Genomic DNA, 25,478 nt, shown 5'->3' on the forward strand with positions numbered 1-25,478 from the left:
TGCAGATGTATGCACATTCCCACAGCTATGTTTGAGCAGGATTTATTAAAATTGAAAAAAATGCATTCAAGGATGGCTGCTGTGGGTGTGTCATTCTGATATAATCACAGATTATTTCCCGTCTATGTGCTGTCTTCCCGAATGGTCATATCTTCATCTACAGTTTTTGTGCCATCGTTTGCTAATTTGCAATAGTTATTATTATTTTTCTTAACGTTCCTTTCAACTTGTTTTGTTGATACAATTACAATTTCCACAGTGGCTTGGTTGGCCCATTATATATAGGAAAAAGAAAACGTATTTATTTAGAACAGGCAAGCTGAAAGTTACAGATGGCAGATATGTATTACTTTTGGTGAGCAATGGAACAATGAGGTGTCAAGTTAGGAGTCTTTTGAAGTGTGACATAGAGTCATACAGTTAGATCGGTACTTGTGATTATTGGTAGATGAGTTTGTCCAGATATATTTAATGCCAGCATACTTCTTTGAGAATCTCGCATACCAGCCATACTTCCAGAGACGTGGCCTTTCTCCAATAGGCCATCATTATCACCTTCTCAAAATGTTGGCAACCTGGGTGTACTTCGTAATCCCACCTTATTCCAATGATTCCACAGGCAGAAAGGAATACAAGAAGCACATTTGATCATCTGTGTCTTCTTTGTGGCACCCTGCCACTATTGCTTCTGTCTCAAATGATTACACATATGCCTATCACTGTTATCAATTGTATAAGGGGAATCCCAATTAGGACATTGGAGACATGGTTATAAAAAAGGCACATTTGAAAATATCAGAGTCTCCAAGGTAATAGTTTAGACTTCATTTAAAGTGATGTGTTAGCGAACCACACACCACACCTACCAGCTTTTGTCACTGATAAAATATTCTCGTGTATTTGTAATAAATAATCCACAGAAACAGAAAGAAGATGCCTGAACGTGAGACACCATCACATCTTGTTAACTAAAGACATGGCATTATCAATGAATGATGAACACATCTATTTTACTTATTTTTAAATGTCTTGATTCTCCAACAGCGTAGGGTGGTCCACTCACCATTCCACAAATCTTACCTAGATTCCGACTCACAAATCACCTACGTATTAACACTTTCTACATTATTTGTGGCAATTCTAAACCGCAAAATTTTTAATTGAGATTGTTGAAATTGTGCAATTCACAGGTTCATATAATGTTTAAATTCGTCCTCATAAATCACTTTGATCAGGTCCAATGATGCTCATGTATGCATCTATTGTTACTCGTATAATTAAAATCTGGCAGTAGAGCAACAACACTGAACATTTGACATGCGCCCTATTATACGACTCATGTTCACGAGGCTGGTAAGCATAGGATTCCTATTGAGGAGGGAGTTAATGACCTTGGAAGTGAGGAGTTTCAGTTCCAGAAGCGTTGGAGCAAGTGATCTAGATATTGGTTGCATGGACTGAGAAGGCCTGTTTCCTGTGTTTTTTCCTTCTTGCATGACTTTAACTTTAGTTGTCCTTACCCCTAAATTTAGCACTGACCACCTAAGGGAACTATTTTCCCTGCAAATTATGTAAAGGTGCCATTTCTGGAAGCCTTGTAAATGATGCAGCTGGTGTCGAACGTGATGTGTCTTTGAAGGAGATACAATGTAGCTTCAACATATTTTATTCTCAAAGTCTTCAGATTTTATCAGTCTTTTTTAGAGAGGTAAACAGCTAATGCACAACTATCTAAAACAAAGGAGGCCAAATCTGTCACTGATTTCCTTGTCTTGGAAACATCCAAAGAAGTGTTATCCTTCACTTGCATTTTTCATTAATAACATATCTACATGACAAACTCAAATATCTTTCCACTTTTTGACACACTGACCTCCTGAGTGCTGAACATGAGTGTTTTTATTTGAACACTGACATGAGCACAGCTGTGGGAATGATGACGACTTGATCAAATGCTGGTGACCGCGAGATTTCTTTGCAATCCAGTACAACAGTGGATCCTCATTCTTGCCCAGAACGCATATGTTTCAAAGCGTGATGTTAACAATTGCCCATTTTGAATAGATTCTCTCAAATCGTGTGACATTTCCTGATACTTTGTGCAGTTCAAACAATGGTGGTGCAAACATCCGGTGTGCTCTACTGTCAGGAGCATGTACCAGGGTTCTTGCAGAACTTGACACATGCTGTGAGATGAGGTGTGCCAATCTTGACATTCCTAATGTGCAGCTTGGTAGGCTTTCCATGTTGCTTCTGCCTATGATCTTTAAACAATTATTGATCAACGCTGCTCTGCATTGTGTTTGTGTGCGTCAGATGTGTCAGATGATGCGCTTTTCTATGCCCCCTCACCTGAAAATAAATACTCAATGCTCGTATGTTAAAACAGGATTCATGAAAGGATAAGTAATACCATATATTTCGTTTTTATTGCAATAACTAGCGTTGCCTGGGGCAGAAAGGGGCTGGGGGCAGTACACCCGCTCCCGCGCCGACTCACTCGCGCCCCCCTCCCGCCCCGACTCACTCGCGCTCCGACATTTGCATCACACAGTCTCACTTTCCTTTCCTTACCTGTGCCGCCGCTCCTCACTGCACAGCCGCTCGTCACTGCACCGCCCTCCTCCTTCGTCATCACGCACGTCGCGTAGCGGCCAGCGCTAGGTCCCGTCCGGCGCTACTTTCAGGGGACTACTTTGTTTACAAACTTAATTTTTTTAATGTACTTTTTTTTATTTATTTATATAGCCTATGACCATCTACACACCCTGACATTTTCATAGATGTATCGGGTGTGTAGATTGGCGCTGTGGTTCCCGAGTTTACCTGGCCAAAAGGTGCAAGTTCTCTCTTTATAATAGTATAGTAGTATAGATGTGTAAACCAGCAGGAAAAGCAGATAGCAATGTATTCACCTTATTCTATGTCTGTCCTGCCATGTCTACGATATCTTTGACAAGTCAAAAGGACTAATGACATTACCGCATTGAGGCCTATGACGCTCTGATAAAAGTTGAGTGAAGTTCTCAAATGTTAATTGCATTACACAAATATTACTCATCACCTGGCGGAGTCAGCTGTCAGGAGTCGGTGGGAAGAAACTTGCCTCTTATTCTCCTTTGGGATGTTTGGTATAGACATTGATGGTGTTGTGTTGCTCTCTTAAGTGGACTTAACAGACGCATTCTGTTATTCCAGTAGGTAGGCACTGCCATCTTGATGTGGCGTACTGTGGCACACATGCAATGCAGACAAATGCTACTGAGAGTGGCTGAAATGAAAGCAGGTCTTATTGGCCACATTTTGCACATGGGTTTGCAGTGATTAGTACAAGGTGAAAGACGTGCAAATCATGTGTCATGCATTTCGATCTGAAAACATAGTGCTAATTTCCCATTTATGTGTCTGGTAGCCAAACTGTTGCAAACGCAAACACGTATGTTGCAAAAGGGTGTGCATCAGATTGAGACTTTGCGAGTAGGGCTGCTCTTGGTTTCAAGCGCAGTAGATGGTGACTCGATCCGGTGCTATGGCAATTTAATCTGTGCTTTTAAAACTGGTCTACATATTGTTAGTCAATTAGACGTTTCTCCCCTTTGATCCATCTTGTGTCTTTCCTAATACAACATTATCTTGGACTGTTGGATAACATAGCAGTAACTTAGAGGTGCTCAGATTTTATTGTGCTTCCCCTTTAAACCTCGAAAAATATATGTTTGAAAAAGCCATATAGCAGAATGCTCTTTGAACAATAAAGTCATAGTACCAAGTGAACACACCCTTGGTACTGCATAGCACACTGTATTATATCTTATGATATTTCTAACTCGATAATTGCTAGGAGCCTGAACATGCACATTGGGGTGTAAGTGCTTTCTTGTCTGCTCAGTACATATGGAGTTGCTCTTATCTGTAGCCACTGTCTAGCTGTTGAGGATTCACGTTTAATAGAATGGGTGGGTGTGGCTCTGTGGCTTCTGCTGAGTGGAAAGTCCCATCCTAGATCAATGTGGAACCCATGAACTTCACAACTACTTACGATATTGCATGCACTCTCAGTATTGAAGTTGTTACACTGAAATGTTTGGCAGAAAAGAGCAGATATCATGTAGTCATTAATTACGTATTTATAAAGCACAACTACTCATCCTTGAGGGTGTTCTGACACTGAGGTCTTGACCAAACCAGTCGAAGAGCCAGGTCTTGAGTCCCTTTCTTAACTCCGTAAGAGATAGAAATTTTCCGAGGTGGAGGCGAAGATCGTTCCATGCTGTGGCAACGAGGTAAGAGAAAGAATGGCCTCCACTTTGGCTTCTGTGGATGCAGGGGGTGTGTGCAATGGCCCGGGAGGTACTGTGTAGGTTTGTTGATGGTCAGTGGAAGTTCATGTGGTGGATGATGTTGCTGGTCCTTGATTGAGTAGGGCTTTGTAGGCATGTGTAAGTATTTTCAATTGAGATTTCTTCTGGACGGCGAGGTGGTAGAGGCTCCTGGGGTGGGGGTGATGTTTGTACACTTGGGGAGGTCGAGGATGAGCCTGGCTTCACAGTTAAGTATGGACTGGAATCTCTTCAGGTGTTGGGTAGTGATTCCAGCGTAGAGGGTGTTTCTGTAGTTCAGGTGACTGGTGATAAGAGATTTAGTGACTGTTTTTTTGGTCCTGATTGGGATCCATCAAAATATCTTTAGGAGCATGCAGAGGATGTGGAAGCAGGTGGAAGAGACAGCATTGATCCGGCATTTCATGGTGAGTTTGCTGTCCTTGATGTTGCAAAGGCTGCAGGTGTGATTTGTCGGGGAGGTATTGAGTTGTTCCCGAAGATCAGTACTTAGGTCTTGTCTGTGTTGAGCTGCAGGCAGTTTTTCATACAGTCAGCAACATTTTTCATTACATTGTGGAAGTTTGGTCTTGTGGTGGAGGTGTCTTCAATGAGGGAGCAGATGTACTGGGTGTTGTCTATATAGGATATGATGTTGACACCATGGGTTCTGACAATTTCGGCCAGGATTGTCATGGAGGTGTTTAAGAGGGTTGAACTGTGGGACGAACCTTTAGGGACACTGCAGATGATGTTCTTTGTCTCCAAGGTGAAGGGTGGTAGCCGGAGTTTTTGGGTGCATCCTATCAGGAAGGATGTGATCCATTTGAGAGTGTCTCCCTGGATTCTGATATGGTACAGCCGCTTAACGAGGGTGTGGTGGGATATGGTGTTGAGCCCCAAGAAGAGGTCAAGGAGGTTCATGGCTCTGTTTTCCACCGGTCGAGGAGGGTTCTGATGTCGTCGGTGGCGGAAATCAGGGCAGTCTTGGTGCTATGGATGACAAGGAAGCCAGGCTGGAAGGCATCAAGCAGGTTATTTGTCTTTCCAGGTGTTCGGTGAGCTGGTGGTTGATGGCCTTCTTGAGGGCATTGGCAGGGAAATGGAGCAGTGATATTAACTGATTACTCCTTCGTATGGCCTTGGCCTGTCTAGATGGCCAATGCATACCTTCGAAATTGGCTTTCTACAGTTATGTGCCAATGATAAGGAAGGGATCGAGATTATATATTTTCATTCCAGTACTGGAGGGTTCAACCTTTAGAAATACAGCGCAAGAACATTTTGAAATTCATCTTTATTTTGTTTGGTGGGTTGTTTTTTGGCATTCCCACGGCCGTGCCTCGGAAAATGGGCACCGAAATGGAAGCGCCAGAAACACAAGTCTGGAGGTCTGTGGACTGCCAGACTCAAATTCGGCACCCTAATGTTGTTTTTGTTTCTTTTTACAGAGAGGATGACATGACTATTCATCTCTAATTAAATTCCATTTTAGGCATTCAGGTCTCGGTATTGTATAATTTGTGAAAGGATTCAAAGCAAACTACATGCACATTTGCCACATAAGGGGCATAGGGGATATACTGGTAATATGAATAGAAATATTGAAACTTCAAAACACATTCCCTTTCCGGCGTAGACAGAAATAAAACAAGCTTTGGCAAAGCCACTATGTCTGGCTTTGGCAAGCTAGTACCATGGTTATTTATTTATTTTATTTATTTGGATTTGTATAGCGCCTTATCACCCAGGGGTCTCTAAGCGCTTGTCCAGAGGTACACACAGAATGTTCACAGGGCCAAAGTAACCTGAGGACGAGACCCATGCCTCCCGGAATAGGTTATTTTCTTATTGTAAAATTTGCCACAAAAAGAAAAAGGCAGAGAATGTGTCACAACATAAATGTGTTTGTCACATGCTTGCAAAATAACATTGAAATGTAAAAAACATTCACAAATGTAGCTGTGCTTTTTTTTAAAAGCCTTTCAGTTGAACCATGCATTTTATTCTCATTATTGTTTCTAAAAGATATAAGGTTAAATCAAGATTTATTCAAGCACTTTAAGTGAAGGCTGCTGCAAAGTTACAATATCAACAAAAACTTTATAACAGCAACTATTATATAACACAAGTATTGGCATAGACAACAGGTCTATCATTTGGGACCTTATACGTGTAGATATTACCCTGGATGCAGTGCCATCAGGGATTGAAGAGCTGTACAATTACTACACACTGGGTAATGCAGTCTGATTCAGGAATACATGCTTGCATCAGGAAACAGAATTACATTTTGGTTGGTGCAGTGCAGAATACTGACATGTGTTTTCAGTGCTACGAGATCACAGCCTGCGTGAAAATTTAAGTTATTATTTAAAACTTGCATTGCACACACTATAATATAGACTGCTAAAAAATGCACAAAAAGGTTGAAGATAAACTAGTGCGTCCAAAATATAGATTTGAGAAATACCCACACTGTATATAATGCAATTTTCTTTACTTAACTGTCCCTTCAACACCTAGTCAGTGACAGTAAGTGCTAAATAATTACAATTTCAATTGAAATCAGCACTTAATAGCTCAGTTGTTAACCCTTTGCATTACCACTGAAAAAGAACAAACCTTTGTCATCACAAAGGTTTGAGTGATTCGACCAAATAAAGCCAGTACAGTCTCGTCCTTTACATTTGCAGATTAATCCAAACATTTGCAAATTAACTTGTTGTCCACACTTTCATTTTTTTCAGTAAATGGATTCCTTGGCAGAAAGGATTATTTAGCTGCATACCCGGCTTCAGTTTCACAGCACAGGAGACTCACCGCATTATGCTTCATGTGAAGCATTTGATTTAAGGCAGCGTTTTAGTCGCCCAAGTGTTGCTGCCTTAGTACACTATGTGAGCGGATTGTCCAGAGAAAAAAACCTCCACCCTGTGCTCAAGTGTCTACATCTACAGTTGAGTGTCGAAAAAAAAGTTATACAATTAATGTGCGAGAGCTGCCGCAAGGTAAATTTGGAGATGTGATATACCAACCATATGTCATGGAAGCGTGAATATTTTGCAGGAGAAAGAAAATACAATTAGGCACAGACAAAAGCTGTGCAGAGTGAAGATACAAGTGATTATTGCTGAAAGGATAGCAAGACAATGGGTGTACTTCTAAACCTGAATGTACACAGGCCCCATTTTACAGTTTGTAAAGTACATTAAGGCATCCATGACAATCTGCTACAGTATTTGCCAAAACGAGGCTGCTATCTACAATGTCTTTCAATGCTAGCATATACCTGTGTCTCACCGATCAAATTCAACTAAAGTTGAGGCTGCAACCTCTTCGCCCGACCCCTGTGTGCAACTTTTTTAAAGTCCCTAAGATGTCTTTAGCAAACCCGACAACTACACTGTCTGGTAGGCTGCGACCTAAAGAGGACATATTAAAATGTATTTAGTATTCTAAAGGAGTGCTTCTCAAACTTTAACCACAGCCCAGTTTTAAAACAGCAAACGTTGGCAGCACATCTTAACAAGATGGGGTCTATTTGTTATTTTTTGTAATGTAATTACAGCAGTTGTTTGTAAACATCATGACCTTGACCATGCCCTTCAATAAGGATCGTGACCAAGATATTAATCTGCCAATAAAAGTGCCAGGTGGTAAACTGCACTGGAGTGTGGAACTGAAAAACTTTTCAAAGTGACATGCTGGTCTATAGGACCCGTTCACTACATCACAAGGTTTCTGAAAAGTCTTGGCGTTGATATTAGTGATTTTAGTAATATTGACAACCTTCTTCTGCAGTAGAGTATGAGGCAAGGCCTCATATACATGTTCGTGTTATAACAAGTCTCAGGTGTGCATTTAGAAATATATATGGAATATATCTATATATTTTAATTTCAGTTTTATATAGTGAAAACATAACCGAAGGACATTAGAGAACTTTTCATAGGTAGCAGATTACATTGTGCAGGTCAGATTCAATTTATTTTATGCATGAATGTGTGGCTTGAACATGAAATACCCTGATGAAACAAGAGACAAAAGGCTGGCAAAGCAGGAACAGTTTGTTTATGTTGTAAGTAGATTAGGTAGGCAGCAGGACACTCTTCAGGTTATTAAGATAGATTTATTAAGTTAGTACAGCAGAGCAGTAAACCTCACAGCTAGAAACACAAATAAAGGACTACTGACACCAAGTACCCATAATGACGGAAGTACAAATATACAACAGCTTAATTAAACAATGTGGCCAGGAGAACAGTTACAGGAATAGTGTCAGAGGACTGTCTCAACTCACCATCTATCTGAGATGATTTTATATACAATTTATTCAATGCCATAAATAGTTCTGGTGATCCTTGTATTGTAAGAAATGTGACTTGATGCCTTTTGAGACGTAAATTAATTTTTTTGATGAGGATTGCAGGTGGGACTCGACCCTGCGTGGACACAATGCGGCCAATGGATAATGTGTCCAGACTTCCGGCATGGGGAGCATGTGATCATTGTGTGTACTGTGTGTGCTATGTCCTAATTGGCTATATGTTCCTAACTTATGTGGCATCTGACTTTATGGTGTTTTGGAAGGGCACGTACTCCTCTTGTCATGTGTACTTTATTGGAACTAATCTCCCTGGACCACTGAGGTATCACTGCGTCAATTGATGGGATTGATTTGAGATTGCCATTTTGTGCGCTTGTCTGCCAGCTATGTGTCGCCCCACCAGTGACATGTCAATCAGCGACCTCAGGCCTAGGTATCCAAGCCTGCCAGACTACGTATTACTGAGTTGGGTTGACGTGGAGCACACAACAGGCAAATTCATTTATAAAGACGCAGTCTTGTTTTTTATATATAAATGTTTCGTTCTTCATGTTGACATCAACGTTCTCATATTAACATTCCTCCCTCTAGTTGAATTTTGAAATACATTATCAAACCCATACTTCGTGATAGTACTTTATTGAGGGCCTGTTGTTATTTAAGCTTGCTTTTGACAATTACTACTTTCCTAGTTACTTGCATTCTACCCAATCTGAGTACTGTTTTGTTACAGCAGGAAATTCCCAATTCTACAAATCCACACAAAACAAGAACACAATGACAACCAGCAAGAACAATGTGCAAAGAGAGGAGATCAACGGTGGGAGTCAGGTGAACCAATTCAAGAACCACTCCTGCTCAGGGGCACCTCCCTCCTCATGCATGTCCCTTTGTAACTGGTGCAGTGCTTGGATGGCAAGAATCAATGTCCTATTGCACATGTTGCTCATTGGGATAAACATACAGTAGCAAGCACCAATCTTGGCACAGACCCCTCCCTCCATCGTGATCTTTAAGTCTAAGACATATTGATGCTGCTACACCATGAGGCGGATTGCTTTTAGTTCTTCCTTGTTTGAATTAAGGCTGAGGTCAGTGCTGTTCATCATTTTAAGCATCTCTCACCTAGATATTTGTAACCAGTGGGCGTTCACTTTTGTCTGACAAGAAGTATATAGCCCCTCCTGCCGATACCTGTTTGACTGTGAAAAGTCTGCATTCTTTTGGGATGTCCTTGTACTGAGCCCAGACAAAATAATCCACAGCCTGATGTAGAAAGGTTGTCTGCTTCCTTAACGGGTCCTGGTACAAATCCAATAGTTCTTCTCTGGAAATGACCAGGGTCAAAGTGTATTTGGGGAACAGGGAACAAAGTCCGCTCCATCCAGGGATAAGCTGAGCGTAGGCAAACTCGCCGCACTGCCAGTAAAAATCCATCAACGTGGATGTGGCCAATTGCATATCCAGAATGTGCACAATCGTGCCGCGCTTCTGATTTGTGTCTAAGGGAAGCATTCCTTTACCTCTGAAACACAATGAATACAGTGTAAGTTTCCGTACAATTAGGGGTTGCCCCTTTCCTTCTAGCCAAGTGTATCCACCCAGCTCAATATCCCAGATTTCCTGACATGACCACCCAGGTGACTCGTTTCCCTTTTTATCCTCGAGCTGGACGTCCCTACACAGGAAGACAATCTCGGGGGTCCACTTGTTGCTACACGAGACACTAAAGACCACCTTTGGACCACAAATGGAAGCAGGAGCCGATGTGTTAGTGTATTGAGCTAGGGGCTTTGTAACCTCCAAACTTCCCTTTTTTGTGAAGTCTCAGGCGAAACAGTATCCTCCCCAGTGGTGCCCTTTCTTCGCAACTTTTCCTGCTCAGTTTGGATATTGCTAGGCTCAGTGAAAAGGTATTGAGCCATTGGGTTGGTTTCATATCGAGTCAGATTCACTGCTACCCAGTGGGGCTCTACATTGTTGGGTTGGAATTTAGCCTTAATTCTGCATAGCTATTAGGGAAAAACAGCATTTTGCTTCTTCAGGGGCTACCTCTTGGTATAAGTAAATTCTGTCTGTGTCTACTGCATGCGGGATCAATGAACAGATGTAGCATGGCCTGGCTGATGTGTGGGAGCTAGGATTAATGCATCTGTGCTTATGCCACTTGTGTGCAAGAGGGCACTGGGCAGTTCATGTGGATGCTAATGTTTGGTTAGTTGTAATTCTTAATGACTTGTGAGGGATCCCTGCTCAAGCGTTGTGACAGTTTTTGAACAGACTCCATTTTGCCAGGCAGTTCGTTAGCAGGAATAGGTGCGGCAGCACCCAAAATAGACATAGGGTACCTAGAAGTGCAATAATGCATAAATTGTTATTGAACAATGCTGGTCTTGGAATGGATCCAGAGGAAGTGTCTATGGTCCTTTGGTGACCAGGGCTCCCCTTTTAACAGTTCAAACAAAAACATTCGTGTTTTAAGTTTGTAATTTTGATTCGTATACTTTGGATCCGTGCTGGGGTGTTTGCGTGGCAGCTGCGTGAGTGGTGGTGCACTTGGAGATTCTGTTGCAGACCTGTTGGATATGTACTCTGTTCATTGTGTTAATTCAGAAACATCACGTGTGCTGTAGTCAATGATTTTTCCAGGTTTCCTGTGCTTCACTTAGGGGTGTGCTCTCCGCACTCCATTAGTCGCAATAGATAGCCCCGGTCGGGGTTTCTTTTTTATAGTTTAAAATTAGAGATGACTTATTGGTAATCAGATGAATTAATCTCTTTTATGAGCCGTTCAGCCCCCACCCTTCTTCGTACCTAACTGGGTGCTTAGATTAGTGCAAAATATTTATGAGGTGGTCTCATGATCAAAGGGATGGCTCGCATCAGTTTTTAGAACATGTCTCTCTTAGTGTGTGCATGGAGGTGCCATCAGTGTCGGATGCGTGTTTCAACCTACACATGTGCAGACCTGTGTGACGAGGGGGTGTGTCACTATTAAGTGTTGTTTTATTTTAAATTATTTTATTTTTCCATCCAACCAGTAGTTATATATTCTGATTATACCACATTGCAAAATAATAGCCTTACACATCACATGAGAATACCATCCATATAATTTACTTGACAATTATCACTTTGCAGCCCCATTTTTGGCAAATGACATCTGATTCCTGGTACATTGAAATAGCCCTTCCCGACTTGGTCCGCTTCAACGCACCATATTGGAGTGTCCGTCACACTTAACCTCGCCTACCATGTTCATGTGGGTAAAGTGTGATCCTAGAGGTCAGTCTGTGGTTTCGGACTCTGAGATTGCCCACAAGTACTGGACCAGTGGATCCCAGAAATCCCTGGGTCGTGAGGCTTGTGGTATGTCCTCTGCATAAGTCTCTAACGTAGTTTTGCAGTAAATCATATCCGCAATCCAGTCTTTGAGTCTTGGGGTCCTCTTACTCCCCCATCGTATGGCTATGTGTCTCTTAGCAAGTAATAATGCAACCACCAGGAATTTCTATATGTCTGGCATGTTTAAGCTCCCTGACTCCAAAGATGCACACTAAAGGTGTGTTGGGGATCTGTTCCGTTAGTATCTCAGTGACTGTGTTAGTAATGTCCCGCCAATATACCTGCAGTGTAGGGCATGACCATGCCATATGTAAAAAGTCTGCGTTTGGCGCATTACACCTCTGGCAGTTATTTGTCTCCCTAAGTCCTATTTTGTGTAATTTTGCAGGCGTGTAGTATAGTTGATGGAGGAACTTGAAGTTAATAATGCGCAAATTGCAGTTTGAGATAAGACACGTGAGTTGCGTACAGCTGTACTGACAGTCTTGTTCATCTATTGTCTCACTCAGTGCCATTTCCCACCTATGGGCCGCGACATTAGGCCTCTCAGTCTGTTCCTCTTGTGCCGCGTTGTATAGTTGCGTCACTAAATTCTGCTGTGTAGTTGCTGTTAATAGTATTTGTAACATATTCAATTGCATGGGTTCTTCTGGGAATATGGTATTAATGTCCTGATTGCCGTGCGTAGTCGTAAATACGCAAATTTCTTCAAGGGCGACTGGTGGGCACAAAGTGAGGGGTCAGTCAGGTTAATGAATTTATTATGTGGGAATATAGTGTCCATAGTGATCAGCCCCATCTCTACCAGCAGAGTATGCATTTTCTTTTCCTGCGTAACAGATAGCTTGGGATGTCTGGCCGTGGGTAGCGCCCGTGCGTAGATCGGGAGTTTATGTGCTCTTTGTGCTAGCGTGTGCCACGCCCTAGAGGTGCAGTGAGCTGTTTGTATCTTATCTCGTGATGTATACGTCATCGGGTCCGCTATAAGAGCAGTCAGAGGCATGGGGTGTACGCTATCCTTTTCCACTGCAAAATGTGGAATATGTGTGTGAGGTTTCGTCCAGTAGTGTGCGTGCTGTGCCTGCGCACAGAGAAAATATAATTGGAGGTCCGGCGCCCCGAAGCCTCCTATATGGTATGGTTGAGTCAAGGTCTTCCAACTTTTCCTGGCTTGCTTTCCTGCCCATGTCAGTCATTTCAAAATGGATCGTATTCTAACAAAGAATGCCTTCGTTAACCATATTGGTATGTTCCAGAACAGGTTTAGGAACCTAGGCAGTACAATCATTTTCTGTAAGGCTATCCTATCCGCCATGGAAAGAGGCATTTTAATCCATTTATCCACGTGCTCTTCCATCCTCACCAGTGCTTTACCGTCATTTTCTCTGACCACTAATTCTTGATCACGATAAATCCAGATCCCTAGATATTTAACTGGGTCTGTTTGCCATTTTAGAGGATACTCCAGATCAGGTTCCGGAGTGCCAGCAGTTAGTGGTATTACAACTGATTTATCCCAATTTATCAGAAGGCCCGAGTAGTGTTCAAATCGGATATATTCTCTTATGAGAGGGTTCAGGTTTGTGTCAGGGTAAGTGGTGTAGAGGACAATATCATCAGTGTATAGGGCAATTCTGATGGGTCAGAGATCGATTTGCAGGGCTGACCTGTAGTGTTTTTACTGAATTTTGCAGGCTAGTGGTTCCAGGATTAATGCAAATAGCATCGGGGACAGTAGGCAATCCTGTCTGTTCCCCGCATAATCTCGATTGGACCTGAAGTGTTCCCATTTATTCTGACACGTGCTCTAGGTGTAGTGTATAGCAGTGATATCCATTTTAGAAACGGTTCCGGGAACCCCATCCTGCGAAGAGTTACAAACATGAAGTCCCACTCCACTGAGTCCAATGCCTTGGCTGCGTCTAATAAAGCTGCGGCCGCTGGCATATCCGGATCTAGCTGATGATATAACGCAAATATAGTTTGTATGTTGTGAGTGGTGGATCGTGTTGACATGAAAGTTGCCTGGTCTGGCAATACTAGATTGCATAGTAGCGGTTGAATCCTGGTCGCTATAATTTTAGCCAGGATCTTGGCGTCTATGTTTATCAGGGATAGCGGCCTGTATGACTCACATTCAGTGGGGTCCTTACCCTGTTTTGGCAGCGCTATCAGAAGTGCCTTACATAAGGACGCTGGGAGTATGCCCTCCTCATAAGGTTCCTCATACATTTCAGCTAGATGAGTGATCAACAGATCTCGAAATTCTTTATAAAATTATCCCAGTAATCCATCTAGCCCTGGTGCTTTATTATTAGGAGAGAATTAATGGCATTAATAATTTCATCTTTAGTAATGTGGTGGCAAATACTCTTGATGCATGTCTGACAGCCATGCCAGTGCCGCATCATCCAGGTACTCATGTATATCAGATGTGGAGACTTTTGCCTGGGGAGTGCGTAATTTATCGTAGTATTTAGTGAAGCAATCTAGAGTAGCTGGAGTGTGATACAATGATTGGTGCTGATCATTGCGTATCTGCGTTATGTACGCTGCTGTGTGGGTAGGTTTAATTTTATCCGGCAATGCCCTTCCCGGCTTCCCGCCCTCCCGCTCCTAGCCTTATATTTGTGCGCGATATACTTTATCTTGTCATCTGCAAACTCATTATATTTATCTATCTGTGTCCTGATTTCAGCTAAGAGTGAGTTATCATGGGTTTTTTCAAATTCCCGCTCAAGCCTAGTAATTTCTGCTTCCGTCCTTTTCAGTTGTTGCTGGATATCCCTTAGAATGCCTGCATGTTTACTAATGCAATGGCCCCTGACGGTGGTTTTGAAAGCCTCCAAGATTGTTTTTGCGCTAGTGACCGAGCCCGAGTTGTGGTCAAAATAACCTATTATTGCCTGACGCAGTTCCTCTCGGAACACCTGTTCCTGAAGTGCAGACTGTCTCAGTCTCCATGTAAATTGTCGTGGGGTGTGTGTTGAGATTGCCAGCTGGAGTCGTACTGGAGCATGGTCTGAAAGTGTTTTGGGTAAGTGGTCAATGGCGATAGTCCATGTGCACACGTCTTGGGTCGCTAGCCACTGGTCAAGCCTGGACCATGTAAGGTGTTTCAGTGAGAAACAGGTGCCTTCCCTGCAGTCTGGGCTTCTTAGCCTCCATACGTCCACCATGTCCCAGTCGTCCATCCCCTCCCATAATACTTTAGCCGATTGCTTGCCGTATCTGTCATTCCCCATTGATCAGTCTAACGTGGGATGGCTGTGGGTTGTAAATCACGTAGCTGTGCCCACATTTGTGTGTAGAAAGACGGGTCATCATTATTCGGCCCATAGACATTGACAATCGTTAAAACCGTGCGCCCAAAACATCCCTTCACTAAAACGTTCCGCCCCTGATCGTCTTTTACAGATTTAATAAGTGTAAAAGGTGTGTTGCGTTTCACTAACAGCAGGACTTCTTAGCATATGAAGTATAAGACGATGACAGCTTGTATGTAGACAAATCTGGCCCCTATCTTTCGCTCTCTGAGGTCTGTCAAGTATGTCTCCTGTATACAAGCCACGTCCACTTTATGTCTATCTAAATATGCTAATACTTTGCGTATTTTCTGTGGGTTATGGAGTCCCCTAACATTCCAAGTCAAAAACCTCAATGGTCTGTGATGGTTCAGAGTAACAGTCATCTCCTGTGTCGCTGCCATCTGCCCAATTTCGGTGTCCTTGGAATCTCACTGTGTCATCCATGTCTGTGTCTGTCATTTCACTACTTGCCAGGGATTTTTGCTTAACTCCCTTGCCCTCCGCCACCCACTCCACCCTACCTTTGCTAGTGGAGACATTCCCAGCAAAAACACAAAACATATCCCAGTGAACCAAAAAAGAAAAACCAGTAAATAAGCTTGTGTGATTCACACAGATGGGTCAGAGCTGCCGCCCCGTTTCTTGTGGCAAGAGCCACATGAGTAACGCCCTGTCATCGCACATATCATTAACTCAACATCGTATAGCATATTTTGAAATGAGCTGCTGGAGAACAAATCAAGTAACGACAGCCGGTGTCCCCAAACATGTCAATGAGCGTGTGCAAGCATTGATATCACAAATAGGTTTCAAGCTAATAATATTGTCTATTGACTTATCTGGTCCTGCATGATATAGACTGCCTCGCAATCAAATATCTTCCAATGGGTTTGTCCTTATCTTCGCCGATTAGAAGAGCATGCATGTCAGTTCTCATGATGACCGCTGTATGTCTATAAATGTGGCGATCATTCTACATCCGATGTGGTAGAATGGTCGCCCTGCTCTCATCTCTGCAATCTTCTCCGCGTGCCCGCCTGTCCTTTCTGTTGTAGAAACTTCAGCACTTCCTGGGGTTCAGTGTAGATCTGGGATTTGCCATTGTCTGTGATTTTGAGTCTAGCTGGGTACAGCATAGCATATGCTATGTTCAAGTCTCTTAGTTTCTGTTTCGCTATACCAAACTTCTTTCTCACCTCTTGCACAGTTGCCGTGAAGTCTGAGTACAGGGAGATGTCCATTCCCTCATGGGTCAATTTACCCAGCTCTCTAGCCTTCTCGAGCGCCGCATCTCTGTCCCTGTAATTTAAGATTTTTGCTATGATCGGTCTTGGTCGGGATCCAGATGGTGCCATCGGCGCCAGAGATCTGTGTGCCCTTTCTACAATGAAAATATCAGAATACGTGTCCCGCCTCAACATAGATATGAGCAGTTGCTCCACGAATCGCTCCATCGGGCCAGTGTTCGTCGTTTCCGAAACTCCCATTAAGCGAATGTTGTTTCTATGGGACCTTGCTTTCAAGTCTTCCGCTTTCGCAGTTATTGCTGCTAAGTGTTTCTCCATCCTGGTCTGTTTCGCATCCATCTGTACTTGACCGTCTTCTGCCTTGGATATTCTGCGTTCCGCCATATCTGTTCGTTCTGTGTGTTTGTTTATACGTTCAGACATGTCAATGCTGTATGTCAAGGAATCTATTTTCCCATCAATGTTTGTCAGTGCAGCCTGGATCTTGCTAAACATAGCTTGTATATCATCGTTCATCACCCCTGCAGTCGAATGTGCCATTGTTTGGTCATCAGTGCCATTTTCTTGTTGTCTTCTTGCCTGCTCAAAATTGATTTTGGGCTGGGTACGGTCCGTCTTGCCCATGGTGAGGCTGTGCTTTCAATCTTCCTCGCTGGTAACACAGAATATGTCAGCTCCGAAATGGAGACAGGCCCGGGCGACCTCACTAGGTGTCCCAGGAGCACAGGGACAACCTATGTCCAGTGGATGCAAGGCCTGGAAGCAAACCTTTTTCATGAGATCAGCACTATGTCAAAGTCCAATCTTCAGTTATATGTCTGGGCTTCTCTGTCAAGTAGCGCTACAGGTGAGGTACCCCGGTGCACAGACACGAGCCCCAAGCTCACCCTACACCCCAGTGAAGCCTTTAATGCATACGTATGGCAGGCTTCCTCCAGCCCCTGTGGCCTATGACCTGTAGGGCCCCAGCTCGTCGCCCTCTCCTTCCATGTGAAATTGACATGAGGCAATGTGTATTCCCTAGTGTATATTGCCGCTACTTATCTGATCCGGGCGCGTTCTGAATCAGGGGAGTGAGGTCATCAGTTCAGCAGGAGGGTCCAACGATGGTGTGGCAATGTGTGCAGACGATCTGTCGCCAGCGGCCTGGGTTACCATCCGTCGCACCACCCGTCTTCCTTGACAGCAAAGCAGTTGCACGCCAATTGGGGGCCTTCGCGTGCTCAGGACTATGAGCTCCTCTCTCGCCTAGGCCAGCTCGCCATGCACTCACAGACGTCGCTTTTCAATGTCGCAGGTCAGCTATAGGACTCATTCAATGTAGGTCGCCTGTTTCATGCAATTTCTTTCCACTTAGAGCAGTGCCCCCAGCTCATTACGCTCCGTTCGCACAATGCAACGTGCTGTGGCCCCTGTCGGTGCAGTTACACCATCCCTGCTACCTGGGGTGGAACTGGAAACTATGCACCCGCTGCGTCGAGAGCACCGGGCAGTCATTACTGCAAGCCTCCATGGTCAGTCCCGTGCCCGCTCGGCACTGCCTGCAGTGCCCCACGTATGCTTCCGGAACCCCCAGGCCCTCCGTAAGCCCCTTTCTGTGTTTCACTCACCGCAGTAGCGGCACCGGACTGAGTCCCAGGCAGTTGTGGTGTCCTTTCCGAACCGTCCAGGGCCAACTCTGTGCATGCAGCGGTACCAGCCTCACCTCACGGCCACGTTACATGCCTTACATCACGGTCGAGTCTTTTACTGTCACCCGCAGCTTCAATTTCACTTTCTCCAGGCAGGCCTCAGTTCGTCAATCAGCCCTCCATGATGATATGCATATCATAGGTACCTTTTTCCTAGCTCTCAAGTGTTCATTGCTCTAATAGTTAATGTTCCCCTCCATTTGTGATCATTCCGTTACAATGATTGAGAGGATAATGTAGGATTGTTTAGATGTCCAAGAGGAGCTCGCTCAGTAAGCGGCCATCTCGCTCCGTGGCTAGCTCCACCCCCCCACTATTAAGTGTTGTTGGTGGTTGCAACGTGTCCCGATATCATGTGTGTATCTCTCAGTTCCCGGCATGAGGTTTGCAATGTGACCCTCCCTTGTGGCAACAGATATCTTGACACTGCCATTTCTACAATGACTTTTTTTTTGGCTAACTTTGAGCTTCTTTTGTTTATTTTTGGGTGTTTCCCTAAGTTTCGCCCGACCTTCTACCATATTTATAATGAGTCAAGTCAAGTCAAGTCAAAATATTTATATAGCGCACTATATACCCAGAGGGTCTCAGGCGCTTTGAAGAAGGGTGGGGAATTACTTGTTGAATATCCAAGTTTTAAGTTGCTTTCTGAATGCTAGGTGGTTCTGAGTGAGACGAAGGTGAGTGGAAAGTGTGTTCCAGGTCTTAGCTGCCAGGTAGGAGAAGGATCTACCTCCCATGGTGGTTTTGTTGATGCGAGGTACGATAGCAAGGGCTTGGTTGGAAGATTGCAGCTGGCGGGGGGGGGTGTAGAAGGAGAGTCGTGTGTTGAGGCATTCGGGTCCAAGGTCGTAAAGTGCTTTGTGAGCGTGGGTCAGGAGGCGGAAAGTAATCCTCTTATTGACGGGGAGCCAGTGGAGGTTTTTCAGGTGACCAGAGATGTGTTCTTTGCGCGGGATGTCTAGTATGAGCCTGGCTGAAGCGTTCTGGATGCGTTGGAGTTTTTTCTGGAGTTTAGCTGTGGTACCGGCGTATAGGGTGTTTCCGTAGTCCAGGCGGCTCGTGACTAGTGCGTGGGTGACCGTTTTTCTAGTTTCGGTGGGGATCCAGCGAAATGTTTTTTTGAGCATGCGAAGAATGTTGAAGCAGGATGATGAAACGGCATTGACTTGTCTGGTCATCGAGAGTGAGGAGTCCAGGATGACGCCCAGGTTTCGTGCGTGGTTCATCGGGATGGGTGCTTTTCCAAGGGCCTCTGGCCACCAAGAGTCATCCCAGGCGGAGGGGGAGGTGCCTAGGATGAGGACTTCTGTTTTGTCTGAGTTCAGTTTCAGACGGCTGTGCTTCATCCACTCGGCTACATCTTTCATTCCTTCGTGTAAGTTGGTTTTGGCGGTGTTAGGGTCTTTGGTGAGTGAAAGGATCAGTTGAGTGTCGTCAGCATAAGAGATGATGTTGAGATTGTGTTGGCGAGCGATGGCCGCAAGGGGGCTCATGTAAACGTTGAAGAGGGTGGGGCTGAGTGACGATCCTTGTGGCACGCCGCAGATGACTTCAGAGGCCTCTGACTTGAATGGTGGGAGGCGGACTCTCTGGGTTCTTCCGGTGAGGAACGAGGTGATCCATTGCAAAGCTTTTCCTTGGATTCCAACGTTTCTTAGGCGCTGTAGAAGGGTGTTATGACAGACTGTGTCAAAGGCAGCGGAGAGGTCGAGGAGGATGAGGGCGACTGTGTCTCCATTGTCTAGTAGAGTTCGAATATCGTCTGTTGCTGCGATAAGTGCGGTCTCAGTGCTGTGTTTGGCTCGGAAGCCGGATTGTGAGGAGCCGAGGGATTTGTTGGTTTCGAGGAAGGTGGCGAGCTGGTTGTTGACGGCTTTCTCGATGACTTTGGCCGGGAATGGAAGAAGCGAGATGGGACGGTAGTTTTTGAGTTCGGTGGGGTCAGCTGTGGGTTTTTTCAGAAGGGCGCTGAGTTCTGCGTGTTTCCAGCTTTCCGGGAAGGTGGCGGAGTTGAGGGAGCAGTTGATGACATCACGGAGGTGTGGTGCTATGATGAAGTTTGCTTTGTTGAAGATGTGGTGAGGGCATGGGTCAGTTGGGGAACCTGAGTGGATGGAGTTCATCAGGCGGATGGTGTCCTCAGTGGAGATTGGGTTCCAGTCGTTAAGGATGTTCAAGGGGGGTGAAGGTCCTGCAGCAGGTTGGGTGGGTTGGTCGCCGGGTCGGTTGTCGAAGCTGTTGTGGATGTCAGCGATTTTGTTGTGGAAGAAGGAAGCTAGGGAGTCGCAGAGGGCTTGGGAGGGGGTGATCTCGTTGGAGTTGGCTGATGGGTTGGTAAATTCTTTGACGATGTTGAATAATTCCTTGCTGTTGTGAGCGTTGTTATCTAGTCGGTCTTTGAATGCGGCTTTCTTGGCAGTCCGGATTAGTTGGTGGTGTCTGCGGGTGGCGTTTTTGAATGCGTCTCTGGTGCTGGTGTTTGGGTCTTTTTTCCAGGCCTTCTCGAGGGATCGACAGAGTTTCTTCGATTTCTTAAGATCATCGTTGAACCAGGAAGCGTTTTTGGTGCCTGGTTTGATTTGACGTTTTTTCAACGGTGCTAGGATGTCGGCGCTGTTGGATAGCCATTGGGTGAGGTTAATGGCTGCTTGGTCGGGGTTTGAGGAGTGGGCGGGGGGGTTTAGAAGAAGCGATGAGGAGATCTGGTCGGTGGTGATTTTGTTCCAGTTTCTTCACAGGGTGGGTTGAGGATGGTTGTGGATTGTGGTCTTAATGTAGGTAAAGTGAACGCAGCTGTGGTCCGTCCAATGAAGAGCTGTGGTGTGGCTGAATGAGACATGTTTGCTGGAGGTGAAGATGGGGTCGAGCGCAGAAGGGTGGTGGTGCTGCTGTCCTTGCTCTTTTCCAGGTGAAAATTGAGGTCTCCCAATAGAATGTAGTCCTCGGAGGGGAGGGCGTGTGGGGTGATAAAGTCAGTGATGTCGTCCCTGAATTGTGCACGGGGTCCTGGAGGCCGGTAGAGGAGGGTGCCTCTGAGTGTGGTCTTGGGGTCGGCGTGGATCTGGAAGTGGAGGTGTTCGGCGCTGGCGAGGTTGGCGTCAGAGCTGGTTGATATGCGGATGGAATTTTTATGGACGATAGCGATGCCTCCTCCTGTTTGCTTGATGCGGTCCTTGCGGGTTATCTTGTATCCTTCCGGGATAGCAATGGTGATGTCTGGGGCTGAAGAGGCATTCATCCAAGTTTCTGTTAGGAAGGCGACGTCTGGAGAGATGGTGTCTAGTAGATTCCAGAGGTCGATGGCGTGTTGAAAATTTGTTGCATGCCACCCATGTACACCTGTTTATGCAGTCTTTTGGTATCCGAGTTAAGGCCTACTGCTTTTTCCAAAAGGTGCATGTGAGGTTGGTGCGTTGGTTAGTTGCTTGGCCTGATATGGGGATGAGCGCATTCAACGTTCTACTCTCGTGGGGAGCTGCAGTGGACACTGTGGATCCTCCCTCTTCCAGCCACTCCCCTCTCCCTCGGACCACATCCTGCTTCCTTTCAGTTCATTTGGGCCTGCTGTCCCTGGCTTGTGGCTTGGAATTTCTAACAAGTGGGCATGCTTCTGTCGCTATTATATGAAATGGTAGTCAGAATTTGGAAATTGGAAACCCTTGAAAAAAAGAGAAAGAAAACATTGCTAGGAAAAAAAGAATGTGAAGAACACAGTTCTAAGGCCAAAAGTGATGATGATAAACCGGGACTGTCCCAGCAATTCTGGGAAGTTTGGCTACTCCGGATAGCCTCCCCCACCTAAGGACTTGAATTTGACGTTATGTGTATGCCTCACCACTTATTGGTTCTTGTGCATTGTTGTGGAAGATGTGCGGTTTTCACTATCCCAGGCATATGGGATTTTTGATTCCCCCCTCTGGAGGAAAGCTTCATTTTAGAACTGAAAGGGGGGTCTCCATTGGGTGGAGACCTCTGGTTTTTATAGTGCTGTTGGGGCTACATTCCATGATGGAAGCATCAGTCCTGGGCTGGATGCCAGAGAAAGGGGACCTTTGGACCTCGTAATAGGAACCCATGACTTTTTGGACGTGGGAACCTGGTTGTCTGCTTTTTACATACTTTATATGGGAGCCGCCCTGCCCCCTCATCAGACTTCCCTACCCCTAGTGTGTGGCTAGCCAACCCCATCCTGGCGGATCACCAGCAGAGTGGATCCTTGTATCCCGCAGGCTCCCTTGATGACAAACTTTAGTGAGGATACCCGTTTGACAGAGCACTACAGCAGCCCTGTATCCCTAAACACAAGTAAAGACTTGGATTCCCAACGTTGTCTCATTGGTCCTTCTTTTGGTTTGGTACAATTTTGGGGGGATGTGGATGAAGCGGTACCATTTATTCTGGGGGTTTATCTTACTGCACATTTAACCTCTGTGTTGTGTGAAGGCATTACCTCCCCAGATAGTTATCCATCTCCGCCAAGGTTGTGGCCCAGGTCCCTGTTGTCCTGAGTTCCCTCTCTGTGGTTGCTGCTGCCATATGTTTGCCCAACTACCTGATCCTTTCTGCTGGGGTGCAGCACTGACAGGCCTCTCAGTGGCTGATTGTAAGGTGCATTCAGGTTTTCATATGCTTGGCTTTGTTTATGAACATTTGTAGGGTTTTATGGTAGCTGAACCTGCCTTATCCATCTCGGCTCATGTTATGTCTTTAACCGGCATCTGTCTGCCAGGTGGCCCATTCTGTGGTAATAGTAGCATTCTCTAATGCTACTGGTTTCTGCCAACCTCCCTGGCCTCTGCTGCCATAGCTAGGTTTTTGTGGGGGAGCTCCCTTTAAGACTGGTGCCATTTACATCCTTTTGGCTAGTGTGGCCTCCTCGAGGGTGGTCTTTTTAAATTCATGTTGGACCAATTTAACAGTGATTCTCTTGTCTTCGCCACCTCCAGGTGCACGGAGGTACTGTGGTGGCAGTATAGGCTAATCTTGGCGTTGTTAAAGCTGTGTAGGTTCTAGTTGTTACAGCTCTTGTCCACAGCTGTCCTAACCCTGTTTCCTGCTTTGTCCCAGGGGACTCAGGTGGTGTGTGGGTAGTGCAATCATGACTCTCTTCCATTTCCTCTGAAGGCTTTTGTCTTTTTAGCTGCCTCAAGTATGAGGCACGATGTGCCCTCCGCCCAACAAGTTCACAAAGATCCAAGAATATTTCTATATTCTCCAAGACTGCCTCCGCGAAGGTGGTCTGATTGGTAGGTGGTATCTCTGCTTGTCTATCTATAATGTGGGGGTGTTTTAATTTCATGGGTCCCAGGGACAGAGCTCCAGGGGTGGATCAGGCAATGGTCTCGTCATCGGAAAACTGAATGGTCATTTTTAGTTTGGCCAGCAACTCTTGTCCCAGTAGACTAATCAGGTATGAGGGAATGTATGTCCTTTTCATGCAACTCCCTCCTATCTCTAGTTCGAGGAATTTCATGAAGGGGATCCTTGTCACCAAACTCAAGAACACTTGCATAATTCTGGTGTCTTACGATAAAGGGACTATCCATTCCCTCAAGCATGACCTTGTCACCCCTGTGTCTTTTAGGAAATTGTAAGGTGAATTGTTCATGAGTACAGTGACTACAAGTTCTTCTGTATGTTTGTGTGCCTCTTCTACTTTGAGCATCGGTTCACGTTGAAATACTTTATTGTTTGATTAATGAAAATTATTACAATGGGAAACATGCATCCATAATAAAAAAATATATTAAGAATGGTTATTGAGATATTTACATTTACACGTCTTTCTACCTTGGTTGGCTGGGCAAATCCTGTAGTCTCCCCCTCATCATAGGCTCCCTGGAAACTGAGGTGCTCTTCCTCACCCCCACTTGCTAAATCACTGTCTAGGACTGCCACAAATCTCCTTGTCATCCATGCATGTTAGTCCGGACCAGTGAGAGTGCTTGTTCTCCATGCTGCTGAGGTTCTATGTGTCAGACGCAACAGACAGGGGGTTGAGCTCCTGGGGCACCTTTCTACTGGACTTGGTTTGCGCTGGAATTGACTGGGCATGCTGGCCTGTTAGTTTCTCATGCCTGAGCCTAACCTTTCATCATTCGGTGGGGGGGTACGCTGGCTCCTGCTATTGGTAAATTGGAATATCTTAATGCAGGCAGAACTGGCGTGAGCACCTCCATACCTGCATGTGGTGAGGGAGGTGCTATTGCCTAGTTTGCTGATTGTGGCATAGGATTATTGATCTGGGCTTCCACAAAGACAGACCCTAGTTCTAATGTTACCTCTCTCCTGTCTTTCCTTTGCCCTGTGAATGTAGTTTGTGTGTGGCTCTCATATGTACAATTGCGTTAGTGCCAAAATTTCCTTCCTTTAACTAGAGAATTGTGTGTGATTTTGTGTGTGCATGCCATTCTTGGCAAAACTTATTAAGTATTTTATCCTGAGTGAGGAATCTGGTTTGCATGAGTTTTATTTATTTATTTATATATTAATAATTTTTTATTAATCCATGATGGGTCTAAATATAAAAATGAAAACAACTTGTTACATTTCATTAACACAGATTGTTCATTGAACTTAAGAACAAAAAAAAGTCAAAGAGACAATAACAGCATAGTACACAGAGTGAAAAAGAGGAGGAAAAAAACATTTTACAAGAAATACATAATTTTACATAATTGGTCTTAGTGTATGGAAGTTCCCTACCGTACAGAGTGTAAAAGGTCATAAAAAAGCATCTCCAACTAATCAACTCATTCATCCATATAGGAGATCACTGGTCCCCAGATCGCTAAACCTAACTTTTTTTTCCGAGTACCTTTCAGAGCATATAAGCTGTATTCTATATTAAACATAGATAAAAATCTAGCCCTCCATATTTCAAGAGTTGGTGCGTCCTTCTGAAGTCACATTGAGGCAATACATAACTGCGCAATAGCAGTGGCTAGGAAGATCAAATACCGAAATGTATAAAGCAATTGATCAATTCCTTCTCCCTCGGCAACCCCCAGTAATACATGAGCAGCTGACAATCTGACTGGTTCCCCCAAGATTTCCGCAAAAAAAATTCTATATGACCAAAAAATCTGGATAAATGCCTACATGTATAAAAGATATGCACAATATCGGCATCCTCTGTCCCACAACGAAAACATTTTCCATCATTTAAACCTCCCCATTTAGACAGTTTGGCTGAGGTATAGTAAAGGTTGAACACCGTCTTGTAATGCTGTGCC

This window comes from Lissotriton vulgaris, chromosome 2_1 (genome assembly GCF_964263255.1).
Source record: "Lissotriton vulgaris chromosome 2_1, aLisVul1.2, whole genome shotgun sequence".
NCBI classification, from domain to species: domain Eukaryota; kingdom Metazoa; phylum Chordata; class Amphibia; order Caudata; family Salamandridae; genus Lissotriton; species Lissotriton vulgaris.